General features: G+C 36.6%; 3 long non-coding RNA genes across 3 annotated transcripts; all 3 read left to right on the plus strand.

Moving 5' to 3' along the window:
- Window positions 1-5,841: 5,841 nt before the first annotated feature.
- Window positions 5,842-8,930, plus strand: LOC103413363 (uncharacterized). Its single transcript, XR_525876.4, has 2 exons — window positions 5,842-6,205; window positions 7,787-8,930. It is a non-coding gene; the product is annotated as an uncharacterized lncRNA (long non-coding RNA).
- A 6,128-nt stretch (window positions 8,931-15,058) lies between these two features.
- LOC139189728 (uncharacterized) lies at window positions 15,059-15,348 on the plus strand. The gene is made up of 2 exons (XR_011573596.1): window positions 15,059-15,192; window positions 15,299-15,348. It is a non-coding gene; the product is annotated as an uncharacterized lncRNA (long non-coding RNA).
- A 28-nt stretch (window positions 15,349-15,376) lies between these two features.
- LOC139189729 (uncharacterized) lies at window positions 15,377-15,728 on the plus strand. Its single transcript, XR_011573597.1, has 2 exons — window positions 15,377-15,517; window positions 15,584-15,728. It is a non-coding gene; the product is annotated as an uncharacterized lncRNA (long non-coding RNA).
- The last annotated feature ends 5,877 nt before the right edge of the window (window positions 15,729-21,605 follow it).

Genomic DNA, 21,605 nt, shown 5'->3' on the forward strand with positions numbered 1-21,605 from the left:
ATGGGGATTCCCCAATTTGCTTCGATTAAGAACCGGCCAATAGGGCTGGGTTCGGTTCTTATCGGTTCGGTTTTTTGCCAAAACCGAAACCAAACCGAATTTTCGGTTCGGTTCGGTTCGGCCCAAATTTTTTTCGGTTTTTTTCGGTTCGGTTTTTCCGGTTCGGTTTCGGTATTTTTTCGGTTTTTTTTTTCCCCTCCAAAAAATGCAAAACAACCACTGAGAAGGACAGTAATTGTTTTGCACAGGAAACAGGAATGTGGGACGCCTTGGCAGCTTGGCTGATACATGCCAAATGCCATACAAGATTCCCCGAATGCGAATCATATGCAATATGCTTAAACAAACATCAATTATTTATACAGAGAGAGGATGATAGCATCAATCCTAATCCAGATTCACAGGATTCACAACCTACCAACAAGATTCACAGGACTCACAAATTCACAGATTCACAGGACTCACAAATTCACAGGATTCACAACCTACCAACAAGATTCACAACCTACTAATCCAGATTCACAGATTCACAGGACTCACAAATTAATTAAATCTCATCTAATAGTCTCATAGTGTTCAGAAACGAAATTACCCAACCAAATCCAGCATACCCAAAACAAATTGCAAAATCCATGAAATTGAAAAGCTACAGATCAGAAATGGCGAGAGGAAGTCGTGGGTCGCGCGCGGGTCATGGGTCACGGGGGTGAGAGACTGATAGTGAGATGGCATCGGCGAGATGTGAGACGACATGTCGCAGGTCGCTGGGAAGGAAGAAGACGAAGGAAGAAGACGACAGGTCGTAGGTCGCCGGGAAGAAGACGACAGGTCGCAGGTCGCCGGGAAGAAGACGACAGGTCGCAGGTCGCTGGGAAGGAAGAAGACGACAGGCCGCAGGTCGCAGGTCGCAGGTCAGGGGGGTGAGAGACTGATAGAGAGAGACCCAGCGAGAGAGAGAGGAGGCTCGGCTGCGCGAGAGGGTTACTGCTACTGGGTTAGGGTTAGACTGGAGGCAGGGAACGAGAGAGAAGAGAAGGGAGGAATGAAAAAAATAAAAGGTGTGGGTGTGGCTGCTAGTTGCTGCTAGGGAGGTTAGAAATAGAAAGGGTTTTGACGATTTCTCAAAAAAAGTTTAAAAACTTTTCTGAAATCGTGGAGGCATGAGGGTTCGAACCCATGCGCTGCAGCTTTAAAATTTTCCCTGAAACCAACTTGACAACAGGTTATATTTTGTTATGATTGTATGACTAAACTATTTATAATATTGAAACAAATAATTAAATATATATATATCGGTTCGGTTCGGTTTGGTTCGGTTTCCGAACCTCAAAAACCGAAACCGAACTGACCAAATTTGGTTCGGTTCGGTTTGACAGTTTCGGTTCGGTTTTTTTTTCGGTTCGGTTTTTTTCGGTCTCGGTCCGGTTTGGTTTTCGGTTTTTTTCGGTTTTCGGTTTTTTGAACCCACCCCTACCGCCCAATGTAAAGAGAACAGTAAAAAAAAAAATTTCATTGGTTTTACTGTAAAGTGGTTTGATACAGATGTACTACGTTTCGCTGAGAATGGTTTGATAATATTTCAATGTTTTATGTGGTGCTGTAGGGTGATAATGGAAATTAGGTGGAAATATGGATTTGACTAATTTTTCTGGTGCTTGTTCCTGATTGAGATTGAAAGGGATGCTAAAAAGATATTCACTGAAATTATGTTTTAATATAACTGACTGGTTAGGATGATGATGATTGGTATGTAGTGGTTGAATAAGGATCATATTGAGTGACTAATGTCGTTTGGTAATTGGGATGTGGTGACTAATAATTTGGCCTAAGGTTTCCTATTGTGGAATCTAAGGGAGTGAAATGGTTGGTAATGGCTAAGGCCGATGAATAATTTGGGCTTGATTCTTGTTTTACTGGTGGTGGTGGTAGAGTGGCTGGAAACCTCATATGATCAGGTTTTTTTGCTGTCATTCTTCTCCAGTAGAAATTCTCTGGTTAGGAAATCAGGGATGCAATTTTGACTTCCTTTGATGTATTCGATTTCAAAATAAAAAATACTTAATATAGATTGCCATTGTGCAAAAATCTGTTTTGATGCAATGTTTTGAATATCTTTTTGTAAAACATGTTTTGCAGATTTGCAATCAACTATGACTAAAAACTTTTAATTTAATAAATCATCTTGAAATTTACTAATACATAATAATATAAATAATATTTATTTCTTAATAGTATTATAATTACTTTGTGCTTGTATTCCATACTTCTTAATGGAAACGAACAATTTGTTCAAGAGATCCGGAAGAAATTGACTGTTTGAGAATACCCCCGTAACCAATTTCAGAGGCATCAGTTTCAACGATCTTGAATGAATTAAGAGTTGGAATACCATGATTCACTCTTATATGCATTACTTTGTTGCATATATGCGATGTGTTAAGATAGGTGACCCTCAGATAAAGATGATTCGTAATGCCTTCACCTCTTATATGCATTACTTTGTTGCATATACGCCATGTGTTAAGACAGGTGACCTTTAGTTTTGGGGGCACCCATGTGATGGTTAACATCCACATAGGCAATGGGCATGTGAGATTGAGCATCCCTAGCCTCGTCGAGCATCCGTAGAGCTTCTTGTACTGTTCTTGGAGGATCTCATTCATGATGGCTATCTTATTGTTTTGAGTTTCCAGCTCTTTGTCCTTAGCTTGAAGAGCAAACTTCTTTATTTCATTTCTTCGCTGCCTCACACTAGGCACAAAGGGGTGTTGTTTTGTGTGTTGTGGCTTCCTTTGAGGGATGCCTGATCAAAAGAGAGTGTACGAACAATGTAAACCAGCTTGACGAAGCTAGTAAGAGTAGGAATAAGTGTCGTTCCCATAGACGGCGCCAAATGTTGATGCACAAATTCAATGAGACTTTAAACCAACGTGAAATGTCAAGTTTGTGATCTTCGCACGGTTGCTTTGGTTACTTGGTATGGATAATATGTACATAGATAGAGATAGGGAAACAAACATAAGATGTTCATGGTTCACTCTAGGTTTGGCTTCGTCCACGGGATAGAGGAGTTCTGATTAATAGTGAAGAGTTTACGCAATACATAGGTTTAAGCATAATCATCATCAGTGGGCTCTAATGACGAGTTTAAGCACAGTAATGACATTATCCCTTAATTGTAGGAGAATTGTCTTCTTTTATAGTTGAGGAGAGTTGCTCGCTTCCGTTCACGGTTGATGTGGGACTCTATGAGTTTTATTATGATGTTGACACATATCGAGTTGTGATTGGCTTCTTGGTTTAAAATAATACTACTATTTATTAGTTTTTTCTTTGAAATTTGGACTCTGAACATTTGAATCTCAAGGATTTTGCAAACCAACCAACCCTTCGCAAGTCTCTATTTTGGGGGCAGAGCATGCAAAATGGAGTAGGCTTTATTCTATTTTTGCTTTAAGAAACCTTCCCAGCCACCAATTACAAAAGCAGTACGACCAAATCTGCATTTCAAAACGGAGAATGGCAATTGGGCCTAGCCATTTAAATCAAATTAATTATGTAGACAAATTTTAAGAGTATTACGACTCAGAATACCCTCAAAGTAAAGAACAATGTCATAGGATTACAAAGATTAAAAATTTGATAAACAATGTCATAGGATTACAAAGATTAAAAATTAGGAAAACTAATGAAAATGGTTTGAAAACTTTGAGATTTAATGATAAGGACAAAATAAAGGGTAAAGTGAATAGTACTAGTATTGACTTTTTAGTGTAAAAATATGGTTTTTCGTTACGGTGAACAGTACCGAAAGCTTTTTGTTAAAGTTTTCTTAAAAATTTTGATAAACATGCTAAGATGTGTCTGTAACCCCAGATTCATAAACAATATTGTTCATTTCAATTTCCAAATTCAATCATTGTAACAATGTTTAGCAATTACTAAAACATGAACACTTTCGTGAGTGGTAATATTTTCAAATGTCATCAGATCCATTAAGCCGATAAACCCTTCATTTTGTGAACAACTGCCTTGCAGGGCGCAAAGTAGTTGTTAGTGAGTTTGATGAGCCGCTAACCGTGAAGGAGACAAACCGCGACAGGGTGATGATGCTTTGTGCCTACGGTAATGATAATTTTTCATTTCCTTTATCTTTTCTTTTTCCTTCTTCGTTTTCCTTTGATATTAACAACCATCTTGTTATGTAGGCCATGATCGAGATTGATGATGGGCTAAAGGCGGCCAAGCAAAACAAAAGAAGCTTAAGGTTATCTCCAACTGAAGGTTGGTCAGATGGTTCGTTTTAATCCTCTGATCCTCTAAGGTATTAATATTTTAATGAACAGCACATGACCATATTTGCCTTCATCTCCAACCGATAGGGCTCATTTTAGCCCTGTGATAAAAAACCGTTTCCAACCGAAGGCTAAAGGATCATATGATCAAACATAATTTATTATTTAAATTTAAAAAGTGCAACAACTTAAATTTAAAAAAGGTGAAAATTATGTGACAAATGGTGTAAGAATGACTTAGATATTTATAGGAAAAAAGGGAAATTTAAAAAAATAAATAAAAATTTGGCCCCCAAAAAAAAAATTAAATAAAGAGGACAATACTGTCGTATATATCCGACAAAAAATGTATTAATAATGAAGCCCAGGGTTGGCTGGATTGGGTCAGCCGGTTGGCCCTTTAGCCCTTTTTTGTCCCTTGGGTCCCATGAGCCATTTGGTCTAGACCTCGGTTGGAGACGGTTTTCGGGCTATTTTCTACCATCTAGCCTTCTGGACCATTAGGTTGGAGATGGCCTAAGGAAAGCAAGAAGCTTGTGGATGATACTAAGAAAGAGCGTAAGGCTCAAGTTGAAGCCGTCAAGAGCAAAGATGAAGCCATGTCACCCTTCGCGATTCGTCTATCGGAACAGGCAACGATTGTATTGCCATTGGCGACGAGTGTTCCTTACTCTACGTTACCAACATTGCCTGCGGACCAGGTAATTGAATTAGTTTTGTCTCTGTTCTCTTCTCTTCCATTAATTGTTAAATGAATATCTTCAAATGCTAATCTTCATTGGTGTTCTCATTCTCTTGATTGAACCAAATTAATATAAAATTGATGTGAATAGAATATACATGTATTATCGTCAATACGACCGTAGATTAATTTTCTTTTGCAAACAATGTTGGAAGCTTTGGAGAAGATGGAAAGATTATAGTGTAATGGGGAACACAATTGCAAAAGTCAACCCTCGGCCGTGGTGGTGGTGGATGCGACATACAACGATTTTGAAGGCATTTCTGCGACGGAGGTGGCAATTAAACTCCATTGCGGCCAAGTTTCCGATGGCTGTCATAATGTTCTGATGGATAGGATTAATATGATGTCAACGTTCAGGGATATGAAGATTTTTGCATCTTGAAACAACGCCAACAGAACTTATGTTGGCACTACGGTGCCCAAGGTCCCTTGTTCATCTATATATGTATGTTTATAAGATGAAGAAGAGTAAATCTATTAAAATCTGTCGTATGTCGCCTTCATATTTAGGAATTCATACTACACATGTTATTACTTTGATTTACTTCACATTTTAATTTTTGCAGTGTTTGATGCTCTAGCTTGTGCTGAAATTAAACCCTATCATAAAAATAAAATGTTACGGGAAATGCTTGAAGCTAACTTTTATTAGTCAAGGCTTGCATCTGGTAAAACAATTGGTAAGTAAATGTTCAATTTACTTTTCCAACTAAAACTAGACTATTTATCATTAAAGACCCAAATCAAATTTCTTCGGAGCCCCAAACCCAATGTCGAAAGCCCAACTCAACCATCCAAAAGCTCGATACAGCCGAGGGTGTTCGAATACTGTTCTGCTAGGTTGCCCTGAAGCGAGGGTATATATTCAGACTTTATAACCCTAAAGAAGGTCTTCTTAGCTTCGCCTCCGCCTCTCTGGAAGCCATTCATTATCCCGAACCCTTCTTCCTCGTCTGCAAATCCATTTCCTGTTTGCTTATTTAGCTAAGAATCCCATCCCTCTCCCTTTTACTGATCAGAAAAAGAAAACAAAAAACTTTTCTCCATCTTATTCTCTATGTCGATTTCGCGCACCGACTCCTTGACCGATTTAGACGATGAAGACGGGGAGCGTATTGACTTGTCTCACAAAACTTGGGATTTGGTGGCATCGGTAATTAAACAGGTGAAATTTCACTTTTAAACGATAAATTTATGTTTAATTTATTTTTACAAATCTTATTTAGGAATAATTTCGAATTTTAAGATATAGGAATAATTTTCAGTTTTAAGTTGCTTCTATTATATTATTCTCCATCGTTTACTTCTCTTTTTTAATATTGCTTAATAAAGCTGTGAGATTTCCTGCTTCTGTTAAGATCTTCTTCAATATGTTGTGCCGAGTTATTCAACTCATAGTCTTTTAAGATTCTGACTAAATTGGTTGGTTGTAACGTGAGTTTAAGTTCATTTAATTTTTTACTTTCATCAAAATTGATAGTATAGCAGGATCATTTTTGTAAATTGGTTGATTATATTGTCCAGCAGTTTATTACTACTTTTTGGATGTTGGAAACTATTCTATATTTTATCACTGTTGACAATGATCTGTCCATTTTATTTTGCATCGTAATAATATGAGTTTGCACAAAGGTTCGGTTATAGGTCTAGAGAAGCCCAACTCCCATTTTAAAAGGTAGCTACAAAATGAGCTCTGTTGTAGAGATAATAGGTGAAAGAATGCCCACTCAAAGAAATGAGACTTGAGAATATTGTTTGTTTGAAACTTTCAAAATGTAATCATTCCTCATTTGTAAGGTTTCACGGAAGTGATTCTATAAATAGAGCACTCCGTGTGCTATTGAGACATACTGTGAAAGAAAACAAGAAAAATAATATCAGTATCTCTCCCTCTCTTTATCTGCTATCATTTTTGTGTTATAGCTACTAAAATTATAGTGTGATATTTTGCATCTGCTTCGCTCCTTTCGTTAGAAATGTTATCTCTCTAACTTTTGCATATTTATAACACGTTATCAACATGACTTTCTAACCTTAAATAGTTCACATCTCCCTTCACCGAAAGAAAAAAAAATGCTTCCTGTAAGGTTTTTCTTGTTTTTCTTCTTCTTCTGCTTCATCTACATGATGCAATCTCGCGATGAATTGCTAGCACCATGCCGGCTTCTCGTTCTAAATTTAAGAGTTACTTATATCTTTGATTTCTTATTTGGTGCAATTCCTGGTTTCTAACCTAGTGTTTATTTATATTAATTTTACTGTAATCCAAGATGGTGTGGTACAATCGCCCATCTTGAACTGTAAATTTAATCTTACTGCAATTCAAGATGGTGCGGTATCATTGCCTATCTTAGACTGCAGATCTAATTTTACTGTAAATTTGAGGTGGAGCGGTATAATCGACTACCCTACCTTGCATATTTAAATTTGCCTACTGTTTAATTTCATTGCAATTTTAGGTGGTGCGATATAATTGTCCACCCTACTCTGCGTATTTAAATTTTTCTGCTGTTTAAGTAATACGGAATAATTGTTCATCCTATGCTTGTTTCGATGAGAATGGTGCAGTACAATCGTCATTCTTATTAATCATGAAAATCTCGAGCCTGAAGTTTTAAGTGCTTATCATTTTTTACTCGAATATCAAAAATGAAAATTTGGTAAGAATCAAAAGTTCTAACACTATATGTCCCTAGGAATACATATTATTGTAAGTTCTTACACATCTTTTTTTTTTTTTTTTCAGAAAATAAAATGGCGAACTTGGCAAAGCTTGATTTTGCTACCCTGGACATTATTGGGAAAATTACCTTACATGGGTACTGGATACCAAGATCCATCTAGAAGCAGAGAATCTTGGAGATACCATTAGGGAAGAGAACAGCTCATCCTCTCAAGATCGGGCGAAGGCCATGATTTTTATTCGTCGCCATCTTGATGAGGGACTAAAGAGCAAATACTTAACGGTTGAAGATCCGTGAGCTCTCTGGAATGCATTGAGAAACAGATACAATCACCAGACAATGGTGATTCTTCTAAGAGCTCGCTATGAGTAGACTCACCTAAAGATCCAGGATTTCAAGTCAATGGCTGAGTGCAATTCTGATTTGTTCAGAATTACCTCTCAGATGAAGATTTGTGAGGATACCATTAATGAGGAAGATATGCTGGAAAAGACTTTCAGCACATTTCATGCATCTAACGTGCTCTTGCAGCAGCAGTATAGAGCGCGAGGCTTCACTGAATACAACCAGCTGATATATGTGCTCTTGGTAGCTGAACAAAATAATGAGCTACTGATGAAAAATCATCAGTCCTGACCTAAGAAGTAAATGTTGTTACCCTCAAAGTGAACGGCACATCCTCTGGTGGCGATAATCATAAACGAGGACGTGGCCACAAGTAAAGTCGATGGAACAGGAAATGCAAGAACTATGGTGATTAGTCTCACAACCAGGTTCCAAAGCAAAATTCAGGCTCGAGTTTTAAAAATGGAAATCGCCACAAAGGCAAAGCTTGTATGAATAATGCTTTTAGAAACTCTGATGGAACCTGCCATAGGTGTGGTGGCGATGGGCATTGGGCGCGTACTTGTCGTATCCCAAAACATCTGATGGATCTATATCAAGCCTTCCTTAAGGAGAAGGGTGTTGAGAATAATTTCCTCGACTAGGCTAGTCCAATGGATATACCTGATTCAGTGTGCGACTTATTAGGATAGTTGAACACAACCCACCTAGATGTCTCAGACTTCATTGTGGAAAAGAGGAATAAAGTGTATTAGTCCGACTAAATCATTTATGTTTGTTGTACTTTTATTATTATGAGCTTGTAGTTGAAAACCAGCATTTCAATTAAATAAAAGTGGCATTTAAATTTTCTGTTATAAATTGTTTGTTAATTGTGATTCCATTTACTCATAAAACATATATAAAAACTGTGGTTATTTTCAGAACATGAGAAATGGCAGAGATATTTGTCTTGCAGATACCGCAACTACACATACAATACTTCATGATCAAAAGTATTTCTCAAGCTTGATGCTTACAAGAGTAAGGGTAACAACAATATCAGGTCAATCAGATGTAATTGAAGGCTCAGGGAAAACTCAGATTATGTTACCAAATGGAACAATATTGTCCATACATAATGCATTTTATGATACTCAATCTACTTGAAATTTGTTGAGTTTCAAAGACATACGTTTAAATGGATACCACATTGAAACGAAAAGTGCAGAAAATGTGGAGTATCTACGCATTACCTCCAATGATACCCAGAAGTGTATATTAGAGAAGTTGTGTGATTTGTCGAGTGGATTGTATTATACATACATAAGGACAATTAAATCACATACTGTTATGAACCAGAAGTTCATTGATTCAAAAGATTACATGCTTTGACATGATTGTTTGGGTCATCCAGGATCCACCGTGATGCGTATGATCATTACCAACTTTACTGGACATCCATTATTAAGCAGAGACATTGCTATCTCAAATGATAACCCTTGCAAGGCTTGTTCTTAAAGGAAGTTGGTAATTAGACGATCACAATTAAAGGTTGATACTGAATCCTTATAATTTTTTGCAAAGAATTCAAGGGGTTATTTGTGGACCTATTCAACAATTTTGTAGACCATTTCGATATTTTATGGTTTTGGTTGATGCATCTACCAAATGGTCACATGTTTGTCTCTTGTCTACTCGAAATGTAGCTTTTGCGAGACTTCTTGCTCAGATAATTAAGTTAAAAGTATAGTTCCCAGATTACCCCATTAAGTCAATCTAACTGGATAACGCTGATGAATTTACATCTCAAACCTTTGATGATTACTGCATGACATTGAACATCATGTTCCTCATGTCCATACTCAAAATGGTTTAGCAAAAGCATTGATCAAGCGACTTCAGTTAATAGCTCGCACTCTGTTCATGAAAACAAAATTGCCAGTTTCTGCATGGTGACATACCATCTTACATACTGCATCATTGGTTCGATTGAGACCTATAGCCAACCACCAATACTTTCCAGTACAACTCGTGTTTGGGTATTAGCCAAACACTTCACATTTACGAGTTTTTGGTTGTGCTGTTTATGTGCCTATTGCACTGCCGCAACGCACTAAAATGGGACCTCAACGTAGATTGGAAATTTATATGGGTTTTGATTCACCATCTATCATTAGATATTTGGAATCCCTGATAGGTGATATGTTTACAGCTTGTTTTGCTGATTATCACTTTGATGAGACAATCTGCCCGTCATTAGGGGAGAAAAGACCGTTCCAAAAGAACGGCAAGAGCTGACATGGGTTGTACCCACCTTGTTTCATTTTGATCCACGTGGTACTCAATGTGAAAATAAAGTAAATAGGATCGTGCATCTTCAAAGTATTGTCAATCAAATGCCAAATGCATTTAATGATGCTATGAAAGTGACAAAATCACATATACCAGCTGCAAATGCACCTGCAAGAATTGATGTCCTTGTTGGACAAAATAAAGTAACAACGAATGATTCATTTGGTGCACGCCTGAAAAGTGGTAGACTCTCATGTTCAAAAGATTCAATCCCTTGAAAAAGAAAGATAATGGCACAACCGAATCCAAATGAAATTATTCAGGAAGAGAAAATGAATGGAAAATCCACAATTCATGATTCTGAACTTCCAAAAGAAAAAAATGTCATTGATGAGACACATGTCCCTAAAGAGACAGCAGTACATGAAAGTAAAGAAATATTCATAAATTATGCATGTATTAATGAATTGTGGGATCAAAATAAAATAATCATCGACGATATGTTCGCATTCGCAGTAGCCACTGAAATCATATTAAGTGATGATATTAAGTCTCGCTTTGTTGACGAATTTAAATAAATACAAGATTGGCCTAAGTGGAAAGATGCAATCCAGACAGTATTAAATTCCTTGGAAAGACGAAATGTTTTTGGACCAGTAGTTCAAACTCCACCTGATGCAAATCCTGTGGGTTATAAATGGGTATTCACAAGAAAACACAATGAGAAGAACGAGATTGCAAGATACAAAGCACGACTCGTTGCACAAGGCTTTTCACAAAGACCTGTATGAGGAGACATATTCTCCTGTAATGGACGTAATTATGTTTCGTTACTTAATAAGTTTAGTGGTTTCAGAAAAACTTGACATGCGACTTATGAATGTCATCACTACATATCTATATGGATAATTAGATACTGACATATACATGAAGGTCCCATGAGGACTTAAGTTGCCTAAAACAACTAACAAACTACAAGGTATGCTCTCGATCAAATTAAGGTGATCATTGTATGGGCTGAAACAATCTGAACGAATGTGATATAATCGTCTCAGTGAATATTTGATCAACGAATGATATATCAACAATGTCATTTGCCCTTGTGTGTTCATTAAGAAATCCAATTTTGGATGTGCTATAGTGGTAGAATATGTTGATGATATGAACCTAGTTGGAACTCTTGAATAACTCAATAAAACTGCTAAATATCTGAAAAGCGAATTCGAAATGAAAGACCTTAGGAAAACAAAATTGTGCTAATGAAATTTTGATCCACCAATCAGCTTACATTGAAAAAATCCTAAAGCAATTTGGCATGGACAATGCTTATCCACTCAGCACGCCAATGGTCATTCATTCTTTGGACATTAAGAAAGATCCATTTCGTCCAAAAGAATATGATGAAATGGTCCTTGGTCCAGAAGTACCATATCTGAGTGCAATAGGTGCTTTATTGTATTTAGCACAATGTACTATACTAGATATAGCTTTTTCAGTTAACTTGTTAGCAAGGTATAACTCTACTCCAACAATTCGTCATTGGAAATGAGTCAAAGATGTTTTGAGATACCTTCGTGGGACAATAGACATGGGTCTCTTCTACTTAGAGAAATCCATAAATGACCAAATCCTTGCTGGATATGCAGATGCTGGTTTCCTCTCTGATCCGTATAAAGCCCGCTCACAAACTGAATATGTGTTCAAGAATGGAGATACATCAATCTCATGGCGCTTAACAAAGCAAACATTAGTTGTTACATTTTCAAATCACTCAGAAATACTTGCTTTACATGAAGCAAGTCTTGAATGTTTTTTGTTAAGATCAATGATCCATCATATCCGGAATTCATCTGGTCTACCTTCGGAGATAGAAAATCCAACTGTCATCCATGAAGATAATGCAGCCTGTATTGCCCAAATGAAGGAATGATTCATTAAGGGTGATAAAACTAAACACATATCTCCAAAGTTTTTCAGTGCACATGAATTTTAGAAGGCTAAAGTTATTGAAGTCAGACAAATCCGTTCCAATGAAAATCTGGCAGACCTGATCACCAAGTCTCTACCAAAGTGCATGTTTAAGAAGTTAGTGCAAAGTATCGGATTACGTCGGCTTACCAATCAGATAAATTTGAAGAATGCGAAATCAGGAAGAGATAAATATCAGGGGAGTATTCATGATACATGTTTGTTGTACTCTTTTTCCTTCGACTATGTTTTTTTCCCACTAAGTTTTTCATATCAATGTTTTAATGAGGCAGCATAAGCCTACTTGACTCTATTATCAACAATCTAGGTAAAATTGTACTCTTTTTCTATCGCTTTGGTTTTTTCCCACTGGATTTTTCCGAGTAAAGTTTTAACGAGGTTGTTTGTACCATACATGACCAATCCCGAAACTACTGAGCACCGGTCAACTTTATACCGTCAAGGATCCAGAAAAGTTTCCCTCCAACCAGGAGGCCAATCACAGCGCGACACGTGTCGACATCAGAAGCCAATCACAACACGACACGTGTCAATGTCAAAATGAAACTAGAAACCCTCTTCTATAAATAGAGATCATTCTCTCACAATATTTCCTAATGTCATTTGTACTAAATCATTCACTAGTACTCACAATATGTGAGCTTGAACCTATGTACTTGTGTAAACCTTTCACAATTAATGAGAACTTCTCTACTCCGTGGACGTAGCCAATCTGGGTGAACCATGTACATCTTGTGTTTGCTTCTATGTCTCTATCCATTTACATACTTATTCACACTAATGACCGAAGCAATTTAGCGAATGTCACAAACTTAACACTCTCTGTTGTACCAAAGTCCTCGCTGATTTTGTGCATCAACAGAGGTAACTGATGTTAATATGTGGGCAACAAAGAGGAAGTGTTGTAGAGATAATGGGTGAATGAATGCCCACTCAAAGAAATGAGACTTGGGGAATAATGTCTGTTTGAAACTTTCAAAATATAATCATTCCTCATTTGTAAGGTTTCACGGAAGTGACTCTATAAATAGAGCACTCCTTGTGCTATTGAGACACACTGCGAAAGAAAACAAGAGAAATAATATCAATATCCTTCCCTCTCTTTATCTGTCATCCTTTTTGTGTTATAACTACTAAGGTTATAGTGTGATATATTTTGCACTTGCTTCGCTCTTGTCATTAGAAATGTTATCTCTCTAACTTTTGTCTATTTATAAAAAGCTCTACTTTTTTGAAATAATATTTAAAGATAGACATTTAGTAACTTATTATCCATATTAACCGATGTAAGCTTCATTTAATTCGATGCCATGTGCATTTAATTCGACGTCAGTGAAATCTCTGTCGGTGTAATTGACGTCAACTTATTATCCATATTTAAACCCCGTTCTTCCCTATTTCATTCGTGCTTTCATTTCCCTCTTTCTCTTTTAATTCATTCTTCCATGAGCGTCCCTTTCTTCCCACATTTCAGTCTTTCTCCTTCTCCTTCTAGTAATTTTTGCTATGGATCAACATATCGAAGATCAACATTCTGAGGAACTCCAATTCGAAGAGGAAAAGTTCGAAGCTGGTTCATTTTTAAATTATTATTATTATTACTAGCAACCAGCACACACGCTATACGTGCGCAACTCAATTTTCTTTTAATTGTGGTATGAGTTATAATCAATGTGCAATGTATACATCATTCTGAAGAAAAAAAATCTTTTCACTGTGATATGAGTTACATGAACTTATGAAAACAATTACTAACATTAGTGAAATAAAACCAAACTTATGAGTAAGGCAATACTTTCAGAATTTTATAATAATTTGTAAAGATATTGTTACCTGAAATATTAAAATCATCACTAACTTCAGTACATCTCCCAAAAGTTGTATAATGTGGAACTCTACTTGGATGAAACTAAGCCCTGTAACAAAGTAAAAACAATCAAATGCAATAAAATAAGCAATTGAGGGCTGATAAACCATAATTAACATATGTATTTCAATGACACATCGAACGTATTGCAAGGGATTTTAAATGGTCAAAAATTTCTTCCTCCAACCTCACATAAGATGCATAAACTAAATAATGAGGCTTATACCTTCAGAACATTGGATGCCCATTCATGGTGGGAGGGCTTCCAGTCTAGGATTCATGGGTCAAAGAGGCAGGGGGTGGCGAAATAAGGGTCATAGGGGAAAACGCAGAGGATGTGGGAGAAGTTGTTGGGTGGTGGGTCTGGTGGAAGGCGGTTAGAGTTGGAGGAGAGGAAGAGCCTACATAATCTGCAGGTGGGTTAGAGGTAGGCGGGGTGGGAGAAGGAGATAAGGAGATGGGGTGCTTAGAGCTGTTGAAGAGGATTTTGGCGAGAAAGATGCAGAATGATAGAGAATGTGAGAGTGAGAAGTTTTTTATTTTTTTTATTTTTTTTATTTTTTAATTAGAGATATATTATTCATGTTCTGTTTTAATTAGAGGGTTAAACTGGTAATTTCATAGGATTTTGATTAACATTGAGTGTTTTATTAATTAGTAGAGATTATTATTATTATTATTATTATTATCTTCAGTTTGTGTTTTGTATTTTAACTAATATTATGTTTAAATTGAAAATTGATTTTTGTTTCTTGGTTTTTAATTGTTTGTGCTGTATTAATAAGGAACATCAAAACTCACGGATCCGCAATTCCCAAATGGACAGAACAACCTTGTTCATTTGATTCGTCTGAAAAATGCATTAGTGAAAATTCTAGTGCTTTTTCAAAACATGTAGCGTCAGAGGTTAGAGATCACAGAAATCTTCCATTGACAAGAGATCGACGCTTGATCAAGGAACAAAAGAAGGAAGTATTCTGGAATAGAATAAAGGTGTGTGTGTGAGTATATATATATATATTTTTTTACTTAAAAATACTAGAATAAGTCAATGACTAATAAAAATTAATTAGCTTGAATTTTTTTTTTATGAATGTAGGGAAGTGTTATTTTTCAAGAAGATATAGTGAAAATGCCTTTGATCTGCCACATGACGTTTTAGATTGCAGAGCATGCGCATAAAGAGCATAGAAATAAATCAAAAAATAAATAATATTATACTAATAGAGCAGTTGGGGAGCACTACAACCCTCCTACTTATGTGGATTATGCACAGTGGGCAGAGTTAGTGGCATACTGGGATAAAGAAAAAACAAAGGTAAACCTTTTATGATTTATTTTGTAATACCTTAAAATTTGTCTAATAAATTCTCTTATTTTTTAGGAGATTGCCGAAAAAAATAAGCACAATCGAGAGTTGAAAACAATGAACCATACAACCGGTTCAAAATCGTTTGCAAGAGTGTGGGAAGAATATGTATGGGTTGTACATTTTTAATAAATGTAGTTCATTTTGATTGTTTGTTAAATTCAAGTTTTGTATGTCCCTCATAACAATTAGAGTGCAAAAATAAATTAATTTAACATAATATATTCTTATATTACTAAATATTATCAGTTTATGTTATATTTAATATTAATATTGTTAATTTAACATAAATGCTTATAAATATTATTTATTTTCATTTTCTCATAACAATTCAAGTGACAAAATCAATTAATTTGACTAAATATTTATTAATTTAACATAAATACTACAAATTTATCTAATTACTTAAATTAAATTTTTTAAATATATAAACTTGTGTATTAAACAATTTTAAATTTAAGAAATTTAGTGATAGAAACTGGAATTATGGAAGAATTCCGTCGTCGATCAATTCTTTATGTATTCAACTAGCTCAAATAAAATCCCTACAAAATTAAATTGTAAACAAAAAATAAACATAAGAGGAGAAAATAAAAATAATAGAAGCAAGAAAAACTTATTGTGAAGAAGAAGGAATAAATGAAGATGAAAAAGAACAAATAAGAAAGACGCGAGAGAGGAAGAAGAAGACACGGGGCAGGGTATATAAAAAACACCAACATGTCAGCTACAACTGCCAAGAAATTTGAAAATATCTAAAAATAAAAATATATTGTCGGGTAGAAGCGCAAGAAATGATTCTTTAACCGACATTAACTTTATGTCAGTTGAAAGCGACACTATTCTCTTTTTATACGACACCATCATTTAAAAAAATTAAAAACTATGTCAGTTATAAGCGACATTAACAGTTTATATCGGTTATAAGTGACATAGACAGTCTATGTCGGTTAAAAATTGAAAACTATGTCGGTTTAATCCAACATTAACAGTCTATGTTGGTTATAACAGACCGTACTTCCGACACCATGTAAAGAGACTGTCGAAAATATCTTATCTACTATTATATTATATAAAACCGACACCAGTCTTCGACACAATAAGCCACTTTTGTAGTAGTGTATACTGTCTTTTTTTTTTTCATTCTTCAATTGATACGAAGAATATTTATCCTATTTTGTGCGACTTCTCATGCATATTTATGTGCACACTTTAAGACGATAATTGTTTAGATATTAAATTTTTTGACCTCTTGATTATCCTAGAGTACATTATATTTTTGAAACTCATGATCGAAAAGTTGCAAAGGCTATTAGGGGATTTGCCAACAAAGAGAGTCTAGGGGTTTTGCTCTACATCAAAAGTAATCTTGGTGGTGGAAGGAGGATGAAAGTTGTGCAAGGGGTGGCGAGAAAGCACTTTAATACCTATGTACAAGAATAAGAGCAATATACAAAATTGTAACTTTTACTTGTAAACACAGAGAGAACCAGCAAACTTGTAGCTTTTGTAAATGGTGTTAGAAATGTAAAACGGCAAAGTTATAAATAAATGTATTACTTTTACTTGTTTACAGTAGTGATTGGATTGCCTACCTATGGAGGAGCTGAATTTGTTGATCTTATGGTTTAAGATTAATTTTATACTTTACTAGAAAAGAATGAACCTGACAATATATCGTCTACGATCACGTGTGTAGTCACACTAAAATACGGTTGTATTAAGTACGAACTAATACTATACATATTTGGTCATAGTTCCTTGCCACCTAACTGCAGCTCTTAAGCATGACGAACCACAGAAATTTAGTAATCACAAATTTGACATGTCCAACTATAACAAGTTCTGCAGATTAAGCCAAACATTGCTAAGGTTGGAAGGGAGAAAATAAATAAATATACGATGAAATAAACAAAAGACCTCAAAGATCTGAAGGGCAGCAAGAAACACCATGGATTGGATGGTTGGGTGGCGATACAAGCTAGGAAAAATGAAAGGGAAGGAAAGACAGTGACAAGATCTTAGGACACTAAAGTGGATGAAATATTAATGGAAAACCTGTGGGATGTTTTTTTTTCTACCCAAAAGTGAAAAACTTCACATCAATATCAACAAGTCAATTTGTATTTTATTTTTGTATGATATTTTTTTAGATTTTTATTACAAATGATTCCTGAAATTGATTTATCTCATCAAAATGGTTTTTAAAAATAAAAATCAATCAATGTAGCCCCTGAAAAATTATTTTATGTGTTGATGTGGTCCATAAGCGAATCCCACAAATCTAATTAAATATTACCATGTAAATTTAAAATATTTTAAAAAAAAAATTATACAATTAAAACTTAAAAACTTTGTTTTTTACTTTTTTCAATTCTTCTCCAAAACCTAGATTTGACCTCCAATTTTCCGGCTGCCATCTTCCCAGAACCACCACCCCGTCTTCTTCCCCATTACGGGTATTGAAAAGACTTTCAATCTTGATTTTGTTGCTCTAGCAAACCCCCATCAAAACAGAAGTTTCCCAAAATCTCTATCTCACCAAGGTTTTCAAACCTAATAATAAATAATCAAAGGAAAACTAATGAAAATGATTTGAAAACTTTGAATTTTAACCATAAGGAAAAAATAAAGGGTAAAGTGATTTTTAGTGTAAAAATATAGTTTTTCGTTAAAATGAACAGTATCGAGAGCTTTTCATTAAAGTTCCCAGTAATCAAAGGTTTTTCTGTCCTGCAGACTGAGATTTTGTTTTCTGGGTTCAATTTGCAAGCAAGATTTCTTACTCTTTCCCCAGAAAAAAAAATTATATATATATACTAAGAACCCAACTGCAATTCAGAGTTGATAAATCTGGATTCAATATGTTTACAACAACAACAAAGCCTTTTCCCACTAAGTGGGGTCGGCTATATGAATCCTAGAACACCATTGCGCTCGGTTTTGTGTCATGTCCTCCGTTAGATCCAGTACTCTATGTCTTTTCTTAGGATCTCTTCCAAAGTTTTCCTAGGTCTTCCTTTACCCCTTTGGCCCTGAACCTCTATCCCGTAGTCACATCTTCGAACCGGAGCGTCAGTAGGCCTTCTTTGCACATGTCCAAACCCATTTTGTGTACGTGTTGATGCTTCACCGCCCAACATTCTGTGCCATACAACATCGTCGGCCTTATTGCCGTCCTATAAAATTTTCCCTTGAGCTTCAGTGGCCTACGACGGTCACACAACACGCCGGATGCACTCTTCCACTTCATCCATCCAGCTTGTATTCTATGGTTGAGATCTCCATCTAATTCTCCGTTCTTTTGCAAGATAGATCCTAGGTAGCGAAAACGGTCGCTCTTTGGTATTTCCTGATCTCCGATCCTCACCCCTAACTCATTTTAGCCTCCATTTGCACTGAACTTGCACTCCATATATTCTGTCTTTGATCGGCTTAGGCGAAGACCTTTAGGTTCCAACACTTCTCTCCAAATGTTAAGCTTCGCATTTACCCCTCCTGAGTTTCATCTATCAACACTATATCGTTTGCGAAAAGCATACACCAAGGAATATCATCTTGAATATGTCCTGTTAACTCATCCATTACCAACGCAAAAAGGTAAAGACTTAAGGATTGTTGATGCACAAAATCAGTGAGGACTTTGGTACAACAGAAAGTATTAAGTTTGTGGTCTTCGCTACATTGCTCCGGTCATTAGTGTGGATAAGTATGTAAATGGATAGAGACAGGAAAACAAACACAAGATGTACGTGGTTCACCCAGATTGGCTACGTCTACGGAGTAAAGGAGTTCTCATTAATTGTGAAGGGTTTACACAAGTACATAGGTTCAAGCTCTCATTTAGTGAGTACAAGTGAATGATTTAGTACAAATGACATTATGAAATGTTGTGGGAGAATGATCTCGTAATCATGAAACTTCTAAGTACCGAAGTGTGGTATCGTCTTCACTTGCCTTATCTGTCTCATAGGTAGATGTGGCATCTTCTCTGGAAGTACTCTTCCTCCATCCATGGGTGGTATCTTTAACTGATGGAGATGCACAAGGTAATGTATCAATTTCACTTGAAGCTTACTTGTAGTTTCAGGCTTGGTCAAGCGCGATACAAGCCATGTAGTAGGAGTCCCCCAAGTCGCCGAGCTAGGGGATATGCTGAAAGAGGTGACAGACAAGGTAAGCAATCAGAGCTCCAAGCAATCAGTCCCAGATCAGAAGTTTGATTTCGAGTTCCGGCTTATTGTTCTCATTCTCCCTATCTTGCAGGCAGCATAAAGGATAAAGAGAAGAAAAATGAGAATAGATGATATGAGATACTTTTGCTTTTGAAGAAGTAACTTTCCACAAGCTTATTCTTGAACTGGGCTGGAGGGTTTTCTGGTTTCCTCTAGAGTATAAGGCCGACTGAAGAATTTGACGGTCAAAACAAGTCCATCAAATCTAGAGTACGTTCGACCCTGCTGATATGTGATACTTTTGTTGTTGACAAAGTAGTGGATGTATCGGCACGTGTTCTGTTACGCTTGTCTCCACATGCTTCCTTGTATCCTTCTCACTTTCCCTATCTGTTCCTCAAGCAGATGTGGTATCTTCTCTGGAAGCATAAGATGTTGAAGATGAGTACTCGAGAGCAATGCCAGGTAAGTAATCAGGTAAGGGGTTCCAGACAGTCAGTTCCTGACAGGAAGCTTGATTCCAAGTGCTGACTAATTGCTTTCTTTCTCCTTGTCTTGCAGGTAAGAACAAGGTCAAAGGAAAAGACAGGGAAAAAGCATAATATGGGATACTCTTGCTTTTAACTTTGATGATATGAGATATTCTTGCTCTGGTGTAGCTTGTTTACAGAGGTATTATCGGGGGGAAGAAAGCTGAGTATTTCGAGAGACTTCATTGGGAGTGCCTTCTCAGAAATGAGGAAGGGTTGAGCATTTTTGCAGGTCTGCCTGTCTGTTGAGGATGAAAGTCGGCATATATAGGAGTCTCCCTAAAAACAAGTAGTAATGTTATTCCTTTACCCTGCTTGGTCATAGCACGGTAATGGGAGCTGCCAGCTTCACGTGTGTCAGAGTGCTTTGAAAAAGTGGTATGTGGTATCTGGAAAACTGATGTTGCGTGTGAAAATTACAGACAAGCTTTATCCAAGGAGATCTGACTCTCGAAGTTGAGAAAGCGGTGCCTATTCGATTTTCGAACAAGCAATCTTATCGGGGATCTGGCTCTCGAGATTCGGAGAACGGTGCCTCTTCGATTTTTGAGAAAGCAATCCTGCTGGGAGTCTGGCTCTCAAGATTCGAAGAGCGGTGTCTCTTCGATTTTTGAGAAAGTAATCATGTTGGGAGTCTGGATCTCGAGATTCGGAGGGCGGTGCCTTTTCGATTTTGGAGCAAGCAATCTTGTTGGGAGTGTTTTCTCGAATGTGAGTAAAGATTGGGCATGTTTGCTAGTCTACCTTGCCACGGAGCACAAAGGTTGACACACAGAGACTTTCCAATTATCCAGCAGTGGTGCTGTTCCTTTACTCTTGTGGGTAATAATATGGTAGCTAGACCTTCAAAATTTATGTGTCTAAACTTTGTTAGTGCTGTTTATTTGCTATTCTTTTACCCTTCTTGGTCATAGCGATGTAGTGGGAGCTGCAAGCTTCACGTGTCTAAACTTTGTCAGAGATTTTTGGCAAAGTTATCTGTGGTACCCATGAGCTGATGGTGCGTGTGGAAAGTGGAAGATTGAACAGTAAGATTCTCGTGCTTTCTACTTCACCAGAAATCTTCAACAGAATGCCCGTAATTTCAACAAAACTGAGTGTGCATGTGACAGGTGCTGACAAGGCTGAAAAAGCAGGTGCCTCTTCGATTTCTGAGATCGGCCCTCGTGGTCTCTGATCAGCCCAGCTTTTGAGAAAGCAAACGTCTCTTCGATTTCTGAGATCGGCTCTTCGATTTCTGAGATCGGCCTTCATGGTCTTTGAGCAGCCCAGCTTTTGAGAAAGCAAACACCTTTTCGATTTCTGAGATCGGCCCTCGTGGTCTCTTAGCAG

This window comes from Malus domestica, chromosome 11, assembly GCF_042453785.1.
Source record: "Malus domestica chromosome 11, GDT2T_hap1".
NCBI lineage: Eukaryota > Viridiplantae > Streptophyta > Magnoliopsida > Rosales > Rosaceae > Malus > Malus domestica.